The sequence below is a fragment of the Lepeophtheirus salmonis genome, chromosome 6 (genome assembly GCF_016086655.4).
Source record: "Lepeophtheirus salmonis chromosome 6, UVic_Lsal_1.4, whole genome shotgun sequence".
NCBI lineage: Eukaryota > Metazoa > Arthropoda > Copepoda > Siphonostomatoida > Caligidae > Lepeophtheirus > Lepeophtheirus salmonis.
This window is the reverse complement of record NC_052136.2, coordinates 24955487-24969770: the sequence shown is the minus strand read 5'-3', so window position 1 is coordinate 24969770 and position 14284 is coordinate 24955487. Positions and strand designations below refer to the sequence as shown.

At 29.1% G+C, this 14284-nt stretch overlaps 1 protein-coding gene across 3 annotated transcripts in view; it reads left to right on the top strand.

The window, feature by feature from the left end:
- Positions 1-13324, top strand: part of LOC121120791 (synaptotagmin 1) — a 93637-nt gene extending 80313 nt beyond the window's left edge. For 2 of the 3 annotated variants that reach the window (XR_011780556.1, XR_011780554.1), the window contains one exon: positions 12746-13324. The gene's annotated coding sequence lies outside the window, so the exon portion shown is untranslated. The remainder of the gene's footprint in view (positions 1-12745) is intronic. The other variant, XR_011780555.1, reaches the window with a different exon arrangement.
- Positions 13325-14284: the final 960 nt, after the last annotated feature.

Below are 14284 nucleotides of genomic sequence, written 5' to 3'. Positions count from 1 at the left end.
ATCTGTAATATATTATGCTTTATTTAATCTAAACAATTTATATATGTTCGATTGTTTTAGATGAAAAAAAATTATAACTATAAGACGTATATGTACATTTATATTACTTAATAATTAACATAATGATCTTTTTATGTTCAAAAATGCGTTTTTTATTTATGTATATAAATATATTTAGGCGAGAACGATAAACTTATATAATTGATTAATTCATGTATTTAAAATACAGTACGCAATTTAAATTATCACGTCCATTTCGTTTTTGGTATAAATTTGGATAATTTAATTCCAAAATACTCATTTTTTATCTTGAAAGTGTAGCAATATACACTTTTGCTTCAAGTGTTTTGGGACACTCTTGTCCATTATGTAACGTTTGTACATATTTTAAATGGCAAAAATATAGAATTTATACTTGTCATGGAATGGATAAAATCATATTGTATCAAGTATGTTCTATATTTATACTATAATTAGATTTAGAAGTGACTTTTAACAAACATAGTTCTAAATATAGCGTAATAAATTAATAGGATAACTAATTAAATTTGTTCTTAAAATCGGAAGGAAGTATGTTGCTTACATTTGTAGATATATATTATGTAGAGAATTTTATCGAGCGAGTCAATTTCCTTGTTGAAATGCATACTTTTTGTAATACATACTACATACATATATTCATACTTCTCAATGTAAATAAAAATCTAAGTAAGTGCCTTCTTTCAAGGACAGAATGGAGATGATGACTCTGAAGATGACGAAGATGCCAATAAAGGCCTTGACGACGGATTTGCACAGGGATAATGACTCGTAAAGGAGTAAACCTTGCTTTAAAAAAATGTATATCATATATATATATATATAAATGAATTGATGTTTTTTTCCCAAGTATGAATGTATTCAATGTGTAGGGAGTAAATTAATTGCTGCTGCATTTATTGCTACATGTCTGTCTGGATGTACCTACAAAAATAGTAGTTGTGGTAGTTAATACAAAAGATTTAAAATGTTTATTAAAGGTACATTAACCTCCTTGCCGTCTGCAAAAAAAGATATGTATATACATAATAATGTAGTTAGTTGTGTTACAATGAAATGCAGACGTCTCTTTTCTTTTGAGTATCCATTTTTATGAAATGCTTGTTTAGTTGGTTGGTAGGTAGGTTTTATATATGTAACGGTTGCAGTTAGTGCACGAGTTGATGACGTACATCTACATAATATGTATGTATCTAAGCCAAATAAATCCACTCTCATGTATGTATCACTTATCAGAAGGAAGGGATTTTGGTATTGAGTTAACTCTTCTTCTTTTTAGTTTTCAACTCTTATACATATTATAATGTAAGTACCTTATATACTTATAAGGCCTAATTATGATGGATGGGCCTTCTTGATGGAAAAGGAGAGTCCCTTCCTCAGCTTTGAATGATAATCACAACAATACAAAACTTCACTCGTTTGCCACTACATACTCCTACATGTTATATCCTCTAATTTTCCGTTTTTAACTCCTCAATTATTACGTATCGTCAAATGTACTTCTTTCCGCCGAGTATTCCCCCCCCCCCACCTCTTCCAAATAATGATCAATGACCTAGTTATAAATGATATTCAATATCAATTATATACAAGGTGATTAATTAACTCTTTTCAATTGATAGCTTATAAAAGTCCCTATGAATTGGATCCTATTATTATCCAATCACAATTATCACCGGTACATTTTCAAATAAAAACACAAATGAAATTTGATATGAAGGATCTAATATTGTTTATAACTTTTTATCTATGTTTCAATCCTTTCACAACGAGAATGAACGTCTTTTACAAGAGGAACGTCTCTACTTTTAGGAAGAAAAATATAGAGATGATAAAGATTTCTACTTAGTCACTTGGCTTAGTTAGGCAGACATATTATAAATATTTCGATCTTGAGAAGTTGAATGCAGGTAGGATCTACTAGTAGATATTATATTAAAATCCGGAGAAAAAAATCAGCCTATTAAATTGATGGTTTTTTTTTTGTAAGATACAATACCTTGAGCTAACTAAAGTTAACAATTGAAGGCAAGTAAACAGTCTTTCGCATATCTTGTTACTTTTTATATTTTTCTGTCTCAATGTGTATCTATAACGTCTTAGTATAAAATATAGATACATATTATATTGATAAACGGATTTACCATCCGAAATTAATGAACTATAAGATTTAAGAGCCATTCAATGAAAATTGACTGAAAATACTAAATTTGTTCTCAATATTAAATCCAAAATATTGCTTTTTTCTACTAACTTTTTATCTATATTGCTTTCTAAACAAATGTAAGTATCTATTTAAAGGTCAATTTATATATATAACAGGGAGTCCTGGCCTAATGTGCTCGATCCCTCAGTACACCCCTAGTACATATTAATGTAGTAGTGGGCTTTTCAAAACATGGGAGAAAGGAGAAACGTAAAAAGTAGACAAAAATAAATAAATCAGTAAATGATGTTTCTATTGTCTCCCTTGTCCCACAGTCGAGAATGACTCCGCATATACGAGTACATGTCATACCAAGTTGGAATACCATAATGTAATTGCTAGGATGTGAGAATATAAAAAGTTAGGGATCCCCTACTATACGTACATACATAAGTCGAGTGTAAAGCGAAAATACGGGTTAGGGCTTCTATGAAACAAATAAATTAATAACAAATTCTTTGTTTGTACGTTTGTTCTGGTATCGACGACTATAAAATTAGTTTTAGTATCCCAACTGTGGATCCAGAAAGTACATTAAGTATTATCCAGAACATAATTTTGATTTTGAAAAGTAATTATATCGGTTATAACCCTTCTGACTTAATTATTTACAATCTTCTGAGGTATGCGTATTGCATATGTGTTTGAACATATTTGTATACCTACGCTTAATAAACTCCAATGTAATTACAATGCATATAAATAATGATCACATAATATACCAATATACTTGTAGTGGCAATCACAATTTAATTATTTTCCCCACCAATCATAAATAAATTGAATTAATTAGAAAATATGTTTGAAGTAATTAATGCATGTTTTTCTTCATTGCTCTTTGTATCCATGTATTAGTTTGTTGCATGAGCAAAATTCCTCAAAGAGGAGAATGAACCTTCATCCATGGCCTCAATTGACATTCTTGTGGTTTTTTTTATTCAAAAAGGTGTGCTCTGTTGACAAAACTTGGAATCATTGAGTACAATAAAATGAATCACAAAACAAACAAATGTTCACTTAAAACCAATCAAAAGAATACAATAAATTGTTTCTGTTAGCAATAAGAATGATTTTTTTTTTCTTTTGACGAATATTCATATGAAGTCGCGTTTATCTAGATTATTCGTTAATCTTATGACCAAATTTGTCCTAGTATATACTTCTTTATTATACTTTTTTTAATATTTCAAATTTTTGTAGAAAAATAACTAATTCATTAGTTAACAAAAAAAAAAAAAAAAAAAAAAAAAAGACAAGAAATGTTGCAATACCCGATTACAGCAGTTGCTCATTACAAATGCTCAAAAAGTGTTTTTGTGACAAATTGTGGTCGTTCAGAGTTTTTAATTGTCAATACTCTTACTGTAAGCCTGATAAATGTTATACAGAACGGTTATGTGTCAAAAAAGTTTTATTCTTGTTTTATAATTATAATACACATTTACAATTTAATTTTATACAAATTTGACAATCATATTAGCTAGATGATGTCTCCCAGTGTCCATACAGTGAATAAAAAGAACTTTTGTATTTCAATACACGTTATTTTTTTTTTTTTTTCCTCTTCAAATAGCCTTTCTTTATAAGATAATAGAGGAGAGTTATATAGAATTTAATTGGTAACATATCTTATAGTTTTGGATGATTGGTTGATTAGGTAATTAGTTATTGGCGATTCTGCAGGGAATATAAAAATGTTAGGGTTTCCGGAAATATCCGGTTTTAATTAACCAATCTATACAAACCACTCCAATTTAAACTTCTTACAAGATTTTGAATCTAATGGATTCAATATTAACTCTCTAGCATCGTTATCCATTGAGGCATTTACGTTCAAATATATTTTTTAAATTTCAAATTATGAAAATGAATTTAAAAAATCTTTTTTGTATAGTTCAAATTAAAAAATTAACTTATTTTCATAAATCGTAGCAATAAAAACTCGTGGAGTTAAATTGCTATACGTTTAACTTAATAAAATATTCTATCACACTATTCCAACAATTTGATCTCAAAATTCTGAGGCTATCTTTATTGCATGAGAATGCTCCATCTCGTACTTAAAAATATACTCAAAAGGGGTGTTCTGAGCATCTACCTGGCTTTTGGGAGAAAGACTTAAGTTCTGGGAACAGTCCAGACCCGAACCCAATCAAAAAGTATGTGGGGTATCATGAAGGAGAAGCTAATCAAACAGGATAAATCGGTATAGGAAACTTTGAATCCTAGAGTCCTGGAGAATCTTGCAACCGACATGCCAAGGAGGCAAAGGAAGTCATCTAGAAGAAAGGAAGATTCATTGGGACCGCCTTTCTATGATTTGTTGTCAATGAAATACTCTGATTTTCTTACTGGACAATCTCTAATTGCCACCCTCTATATAAGTATGTACAACCCATGTTTAAAAATGAACCATTGTCATGGCTGTGCAAAAAAAAACAAAAAAAAAACACACACACACACAACCCAAAGATCCATTTGTTCTCTATGCAATGAATGATAAGAGAATCAAGAACAATGTACAATTCATTAGACTATCAAGGTTATAGGGTTGTTGACGGTACTTAAATAGTAAATATATACATATACATACAAGCATGTTAATACAAATATTATAAATATATTTGTTTCCTTCTTAAAATGTTTTTAACTAGAGTGTAGACACAATGTTTTAAAGAAAAATGCACAATAATTAAATTTATGTCTGAAATAAATTTGCAACTCTTATAAATATAATTTAAGCATTAATTATTTTTCGCTTGAAGAAAAATAAGCAGAAATTGAATTATAATATAATTATTATTTATGTTCAGTACTAAGTAATATAACACGTGTGTACTATACATATTGTTTGGATTTTCCAAGCACAAACATAAAATAGTACAGAGTCTATATTACAACAAGGATCTTCTTGGAAACAAATAATTTATATCTTTATTTTTTATAATGATATATATCGGAGATTCAAAAAGTCTTTGACCACTTTGAATATACTACAAATAACCATGTGTAACAGATCAGAAGGAAGTTGTACAGGAGAATATTCTGAATATTTTTTATTTACATATTACATAGATTATTATTTATGAATTAATTTTTCACCAGCTTCAATTACTGCCTGCAGACGAAGTCGTAACTTTAGTAATGTAAGTCCGAGACATCCTCCTCCAATGGGACTTCATAGATACTTGGGGGATTGCTGATGCTGCAATAGCGGCTCCACAGGCTTTTTGATGTGTCACCACATTAAAAATTCCAAAGGATTAAGATCGGGGGATGTCAAAAATCTTTTGGCCAGAAATGAATACTTTTTATTTGCTTTTTATTGTTGTATCACTCATAGGCCAATTCCTGAGTCCTTTTCATCCTTCACAAGCTTTCTCGTATTGTGCACTCTATGGCTTTTAGCCTATTATCAATATCAGAGCCGTCTGGCCTGGTGCAGAACAATTTGGGAATCCCTCACCTTTTTGCTTACATTATTAATAATATAAAAATGTTACACCACTTTTTCATAACCTAAGATTTCCAGCTTCAGTGAATATAAATGGAAAAATTTGATTGGAACTTTACAAAACCTCTTAAATCGTCGGGACATAGGTGGTCAAATACTTTTTGAATACCTGGTAAATGGATCTTTATATATATATAAATTTATGGTTCTGAAATTAATATCAATATTTTCTTTGTGTTTTTTTTTTTTCAATACATCAAATTAGTAATTAAGGTAATGGTACTAATTAGATAATGCCCCATATTATTTTTGTACTGAATAAGTACATAATATCACTACTTAGGAAAATAAAATTAATACAAGGTATCTAAATTTTGAGTAAATTTATGCCCATTCAATATGTCTACATACAGGAGTAGCTCATCTTTATTGAAAAATTTGAAGAAGTGGTTTTTTTGGGCATGTGTACCCTCTCATTTAAAAAAATATGTGTAAAATATTGGATAGATTTTAATTTAACAATAAAAACTGTAACATAGGCTGCGTTGTTTAAATTACATACTGCTCCAAATAACTTTCAATATGATATTTTCAGAACTTTCTCTGACGCCTTAAATTATTTAATACAATATCTACATTATAGTTTCCTTTCGTAGATTAAAATATATGCAACAATAATACAAAATTATATACCCCTTATTTTCAAAATTAGAATGGTGCATTCTCGAATTTTAACCTATAATACCCTTCAAAAAGTCTATTATAGTCCAAACATTTGGACCTTAGAAACAGGCTTTTGTATTCATCATATGTTAGACTTATATAGATGCAAATACAAAGGTCCCTATACTTTAAACAGATATGTATGTACAATTTACTTAAGTATAGACCCAATGGAGCTCTGATTCTCTCTCTCTCTCTCTACCCACCTCCCAATCAAAAACTTACGTAATACCGCCGGATGTATTTGTTTCCAACAACTTGCCAATAATATAATTATTACTCTGTTGCTATTATTATTATAATTGAAGTTGTAGTGAATTACATATATACATAGAACTAAGATAATCTCACGGAACATTCACAAATCTCATGTTAATTTGGCCATGGTTCTGCATAGATAATATATGCAGAAGTGCAATGAAGTGACAACAATGAAATCCATACTTTATTATCCATTCTTAATACATAAGTAGATTGAGTTACTGTAACAAGTTGTACTCTATATTAAATTTATATGAGGTGAGGGGGGCATGTAATAAAACTTGAAAAATAACTATACTTACATAATTAAATCTATTGGGTTTACGTAACACTACAAAGAACGGAAAATACAAAATATGTTTTTGCAAATAAGATTGAATTTCTTCCTTTTCAAATTATTAGAAAGATCAATTCCATATAATGAAGCAGTTCATTAAGTATTTTTATCAATAAAAGTGTGGGACTTAATCATTGGAGTTACATTTAATCATAAACTGTCTTTATTTTTATTTTTTGAGTAACTATTCCTCACGAGACCTCATTTCTATCTACAAAAATATGTGTAACTATAATTTATGGAATCTTTTCTCTCCTTCTCTAAGTTACATCACACATTTATTTCCTTATCACAATTACAAAGAACGTCCTCCTGAATCATTAATAATGTAATTTAGTCATTTGAAGGAAATTAATCATGGATTCCTATGAAAAGTTATGGGAGCATTACGTAGAAAAGTCAGGTGCCTTTAGGAGAGTCTTGAAATATATTTTGATTGCCTACATATTTACGATAATTCCTTAGTGAATATGAGCGTATATATATGTCTATTTTTAGTTTATTCAGGATTCAAGAGTCAAGTGTTATTGCGGAATTTAGTTTATTTGGATAATTATATGTGACATAACATAGGTATGTAATACCTACTAACCATGCATGAAGTACATTTGAGTATAGAAGGGCAGACATAAGTATGTGAATTAAAACACTATCATTTAAATTATTATACTATTGGGAGAAACGTACAAAAATATTTAGGAAAATATCTTAGATATCATATTGATTGAAGAGAGCCAACGCAAAATCATTGTTATTTGAATATAACTTCTGTATATATGAAGAATTTATGTAGAATGTGAGACTGTGAAGAAGCGAGCCTTATATATGTTATGAAAATATAAATGTATGTGTGTACATAAATGAAAAAAGGGGGCCCCACAATAGAAAAGGAAAGATTACATAACTTCCAACTAACTACATATGTAGAGAATACTCACATTAAATGCAACAAGTTTTTGCAATAGAATTAATAACAATTTCGACGACTTTTGGGTAATACTTATGCTGTATGTATGTTGAACAATGTAGCCAGTGCCTATGAATACAGTTTTGGTTGGAAAAGAAGATGTTGAGTTTAGTATTGACTGAATCATTCAGTATTCTTTGATGGTCCACATTCTCACAGAGAAGCGAGATATATAACAAGGATATTTCATTTTAATTAATTAAATCGCCCCCTCCTCTTTTTGAAAACGAACCTTTTTTTTAGGTCAGAAATTCACATTCCTTAGACAAAGAGGTATTAGTTAGTTAATACACTACTGGACAAGCTGTTGAATGACGATACATGTATTGTGTATAAAATATAATCCCATGGATTAATTCTCTAATAGAATCATCACCCGGGAGACAAGTGGCATGATATATAACGGTCATTACAATTTAAATTTATACTCTATTTTTTTTTCCACATCCGGCTTAAATAAAATTTGGTATGTCAAATACACAGTCATTTTGAAACTCAAAAAAATAAATTTCAAATCTCTAAATCAATCCAAATTCTTAGTTTTGAGCTCCTTTTTATGATTATTTTGATCAAAAATTGTCTTGATGACAGTTGGGATTGCAGTTCATAAATCTCTTAACTGATGGAATCAAATAATACATTATTTGAAAAATATTAAGTCACGTAACACGAGTTTTTTGAGGATTTTTTTAGTTATCACATATAAAAATATCGGATAGCTTGCCCATATTTTCTTAACTTCAATATCTCAAAAAATATAAATCATCTGACATCCACAAAAAAAAAAAAACTTATCAGAAAAAGGTCACACCAATATCTACTGTAGAATACAAAGTAGGAGTAGAAGGTCTATGGGCTTTGGCAAAATGACAGGTTTAATTTGTTCAAATAGATACAATTTTTGTAATTAAATTTCATATTTGATATTTTTGGAGGTGTAACGCTTATAGTTGTAGAGAGTCTTCAATCTTCAAATTATGCTTCATAAACAGTGTGTAGTTGGTGGCATGGATCCTTTTTTAATTATTAATACAACCAATGGTTTTGGATAAGAGATAAATTATAACTATAACCATTTATGATAAGTCATGTGAATTGTTAAGCAGATATTACAAAATGTACTTATATTAATGCATATGGGATGGAGAAAAAATTTCGAGTTTTAATTTCAAGTGGAATAACCCATAACAATTTAATTAATTTATTTATTGAATTTTCCAATCACTAGCAAAATTTACTTTAATATTCCCTGAAATAAAGTAACAGAACAATATCCAAAGGAAAATCATTCATTTTCTTTGTATTGATTAACTAAACATTAATATAGTTAATCATTGACAATTGATATCATAAATTCAGGTTAAGCAAAAAAACTTAATTAATTAGAAATACTTTCACACGTTGGACATTTGGCCACGGCTTAGTTTTACTAAGGATCGGAGAAAAGTCTATGAATGAGTTTAATGTATGTATTTTTATATGTTTCGAATTAGAAGGAATAATCAAGAAATGGATTTGGGTTTACGACCTTTTGTATCCATAGACTAAGAGTGAGCCTATCAAGAGAAAAGCTTTGTCATTATTACCATCAATCATAACTGACTTGAAGGGGGAAGGGGGTGGGCAAAGTTCTCTCCCTCCCCCCTCTCCCCTTTTATGTTTTTGATTAATTACTCCCACAGTACTATAGGGAAAAGACAGAGAGAGGTATTTGAACTCTATATATATATGTAGTTATAATTGTATATACGAGTACAATGTACATCAAATAACCACCGTCAAAATAGTAAAGATGAATGTACATTGTAGGCACATTTAAAAATGATGAACGAATTCCCTCAAATATGTTGTATCATAATGCAGCCATTAATATAATGGATCTATTAATTAAACTATGGAAGACCATATAGGAAGGTGCTTATTACAGATTCTGATCCTATTGCTTCTACAATATGATGATCCAAGTGAGTAGTTCCTTCGTGCTCTCTTGACAAAGAGCAGTAATACTCATGAATGATAAGTAAATGAAATAACAAATTAAAAACAATTAATTTTATGTTTGATGACAAGGGAGTCATTGTCGTCCATTGGGATTCAGACAATGTACATAGAATCTAACTATTATGTACGGATGCTACTAAGTAAGAGATCTTCTTCTTTGTTACACATTTGTATCATGAAAGGTTAGACACGCAGGGGTATTTTATTTAATATTAATATTATCTAAAATACACTGTCTTGAATATATTTATGGGTATTTTAAAAAAATGCATTTGTTCAATCTATAATTTCACTTCTGTCTTTCAAAGGCCTTCTATTTAATTTTTTTTCGACCAAACATGTTTGGTTAGATTTTATATAACTACATATATATTAAAACGATTTTAATTTATTTTTTAAATTCGCGATTACGATATATAATAGGTATATGCATATAGAGACCAAAATCTCACCTGCATCAAATTATATTCCGTCGCATGCATTCCCTAAAGTCTAGACAGTTTGTAGTAACTGCGTTACTACACATTATCATTATCTTTTTTTATAGAACATGAATCGAAAAACGCATTTTTTTTTTTTTTGTTGAGTTTTTTAGGGTTTTTTGTTTTTTTCCCCATGTGTGCATAGCAAATCATTATTTTGATCATCTGTATATAAGAAGGAAGAAGAAATAAGTTGTTTTTTTATAATGTAAAGCTATGTACTTAGAAGATGTGTGCCTAATATTACATTTCTATTGGTTTTATGATGCATATAAACTATTCACTTTCTTGATATTTTATAGTGTTGAATATTCGATGCAGGATTATTTAATAATTAATAATTAGACAGATTGAGGGGTGTGGAATGACGGAAAGCTACAAATTGGAAATAAAGGGGGGAGGGAGGGGGTAAATTAAAGTATACCATCCATTGGTCCAAGAAAATATTATTTTATATAAGTAAATATGATGGATGATGACTGGAATCTTAAAAAATAACAAAAAAAAAACTGGAGAGATACAACAGCGTTTAAAGTAGGAATGTATTTTTTTTTATATCAACTCCATATCAGACAAATAATCAACTTACACATATAATAATATATGAAAGGTTGAACGACCCTTTGAGACACACACATGTACATATGTATGGCTGAACCCCTCCTCCCCCATTAACAAAAACAAACTTTTTCAACCCTCCTATTGTTTTTTGGATTTTATGAATGTATCGATGAATGTAATGCTCTACTTATAATTCATGGAAAGAAGTCAAATCGTCACAGAGAGATTGGTGGGGCAGAGAAATCCTTTTTTTACTTTTAATAAGGGCTATATAGAGTCTGTTGTTGTAGTGCCAACAGCATTACGAAGGCTTTGTTGTATCTAAATAACATGGCACATGTTGGGGTTGAAGGAAGAAAATAAGTAATAGTGGTATTTCATTACCTCCTTTGCTTTGATAACAATCTTTGAGATCATTTATATTCTTATATACACAAGCAATAATATTATTTAATATTTATATATATTAAATTTCATATATTGAGCTCACTATAGTTATATTCAAGTCATGAGGTAAAAGTACTAAAATAAACAACTATATTAGTCGTCATAACACACGTAGCTAAATAAACTATCTAGTTTTTTTTGGTTTTTTTTAAATTGGATTTTTGAAAATTTCCCGAGAATTGATATCAATAATTTGTAAGAGATAAACGAATTTAAATAACAGGGGGAAAAATAGGAAAACAGCATTCATAGAAATGATTTTATTAAATAATATTATACTTATAGTTCATATATTTACTTATAAATATTTCAATTTTATATTTTTCTTTGATCAATAGTACAATTTTTTGCTAAAAGTTTTTCCGCTTATTACATAGCCAAATATAATCTATTTTTACAGTAACAAAATTAATTGTGAATACAGAGAACATATTCTCAGCAAAAATGCTTGCATTGTTACTGAAATTATTATTAAAATTGTATTCTTCTTTGACAATTATATTTATTTAGTCTTACTGATCCAATATCAAAGTAATGCCAGCTGCGAATAAAGATTGTTTCCTTTAAAAATTTATATATCATAATTAATTTTATATGTGGATATCATTTTTGGAAATTTCTTCATAAAAATTGCTTGGAAATAAAACTACTACTGAACTACTCCGTATTTTCATAAACTGGATGACTTGTTCACATTCTGGTCAATGAAACAATTTAGCATCTTCACTAAAATTAAAATTCAAAGCATATTAAATTTTAAGAGTGAAACAGCTCTTAAAAATATCATTTTAACTTACTTATTCACAGTACATTGAAGGAAGTAAGTTTATATGAGTAGTTTTGTTAAATCCTTCTATTTTTTTAAGGATTTCTAAGTAATATTTAATTAACTTTAACTGATGGAGCCTTTGGTCTTGAATACAAAAATGATAATATTTGAATATTTATTTGATAATAACAGAGTTATTTAATTTTTTCAGCAGAAATTCTGTTTCACTGTTTACTAAGTTATAGAAAAGAAAAAGTGAATATTATGACGGCTCATGTAGAGCACACAGAAAAATATTAGTTCTTGTTCCTATCACTTTCTTTATGCAATCCGTGACCTAAGTAGTAATGTTTCCAACTATATCTATAACGAGCTACCCACGTGATGAGCTACAATCACAGTATATGCATGTCTTTAAATAACTATAAATCCTTCCTAAATATATTGATTATGATATGTACTCTCTTGACCAAATATGTTTTTGTTTTTTTTCAGAATAGAGTGATGTTTTCAAATAAATATTCAAATTTTAGATTTTTTTATTCAAAAAATGGAATGATAACCAAAGTCTACTTTAAGAAACAGCAGTCTACATAGAAGCTTCTCCTATTCCAACGACAACAATAGCTACAACATTAATAAAGAGAAGGAAGAATCAATTCCTAATTATACCAATGGTATTATATAAATATAGATAAAATTACAGCTATATTTATAGTTATAGACAAGACAAAGGTCCAAAGGACCTTGCAGTTTAGTTACATACGTAATACATATAACCAATCATGGATATGTATCCAAAGATCCCTAGGTAAAAATTGTAAATGAAAGCAATTTCTAGTTGAAATCCTAAATTAATTCATAGTTGCAAAAACATATTATTATTATTAATGTACAAATATATTATATATATGTATCTAATGTATAGTTTGTATGAAGAATGTTTAGTATCATTTTGGAAATATATAAATTCAAATGTCAGAATGTTAATGTACTGTTGTTTTTAAATGCATACATATTACTTAGGTATATATATATGTTGGTTCAGTATAGTAGAATAAATCAATCACCCTGCTTCTAAGTGCGTTATTTTCTCAATATAATTAATAAAAATGGGGTTGAATCACCATTACAATAGTACAAAGTATAATATCATGTTGTTTCAATATCATTTTTTATATCCCTACAGAGTCGGACCCAAGACTTCCAGTAGCATTTAATTAGGATTTTATCTCCATTAGTTTATATCAAGAGGTTTCATTACGCCACCAAACGAAAGGGAAAACAAAATAAACAAGATTTTGTCCATTTCTTTAAGTGTGAAAATGTCTGAGTAAGAACTAAAAAGGCAACCGTCTTCGATCTCCTCCGCATCAATATCAGTGGTGATAAGGCTATATAAACCCTTGTCATCTCTATTCCAACTGCCTAGAACATCATTAAGGATGGGAATGGTATTCAAAAAGCTTGAAGAACTAAACCTTCTGGAGTAACATTATGGCAGACATCAACCCTCCAGATTCTTCCGTTTTGGGGCGTCTTGGAGAAAAATGTCTGCCGCGCCTCAAATACAAATTTTGATTCACTCCGAGCTGCTATCATGATAGCCATTAACAAGACCTTAATCGTCAAAAGCAGACAATCTGTTCGCCGGCCTATCGAAGTTCTTATTTATTGTGAAGGAGGACATAATTGATAAAAAATATACCAAAATGTGGAATTTAGATACATATATCCCAAATTGGGTTTGAGTTGACTTTTCTTTATTCCAGAAAAATCATGTTTATTGTAATTTAGTGATGCTGCTAATAGTTTTGGGGTTCGACTTTGTTCAGAGGTAACGGAAAAACTATCGAACAATATGTTATTTGTTATACTTATATTTCGCTCAAAACATGAAAAATTATTTACTTTTATTGAATAATTCATTCAAAAAAGAATTTGAAAAAAAAGTATGGTTTGTAAAAGTGTTTTCAACAAAGTTGATAAGCTCTAGAGGTAACATATTCATATTAATTAAAGAATCTAAGTCCT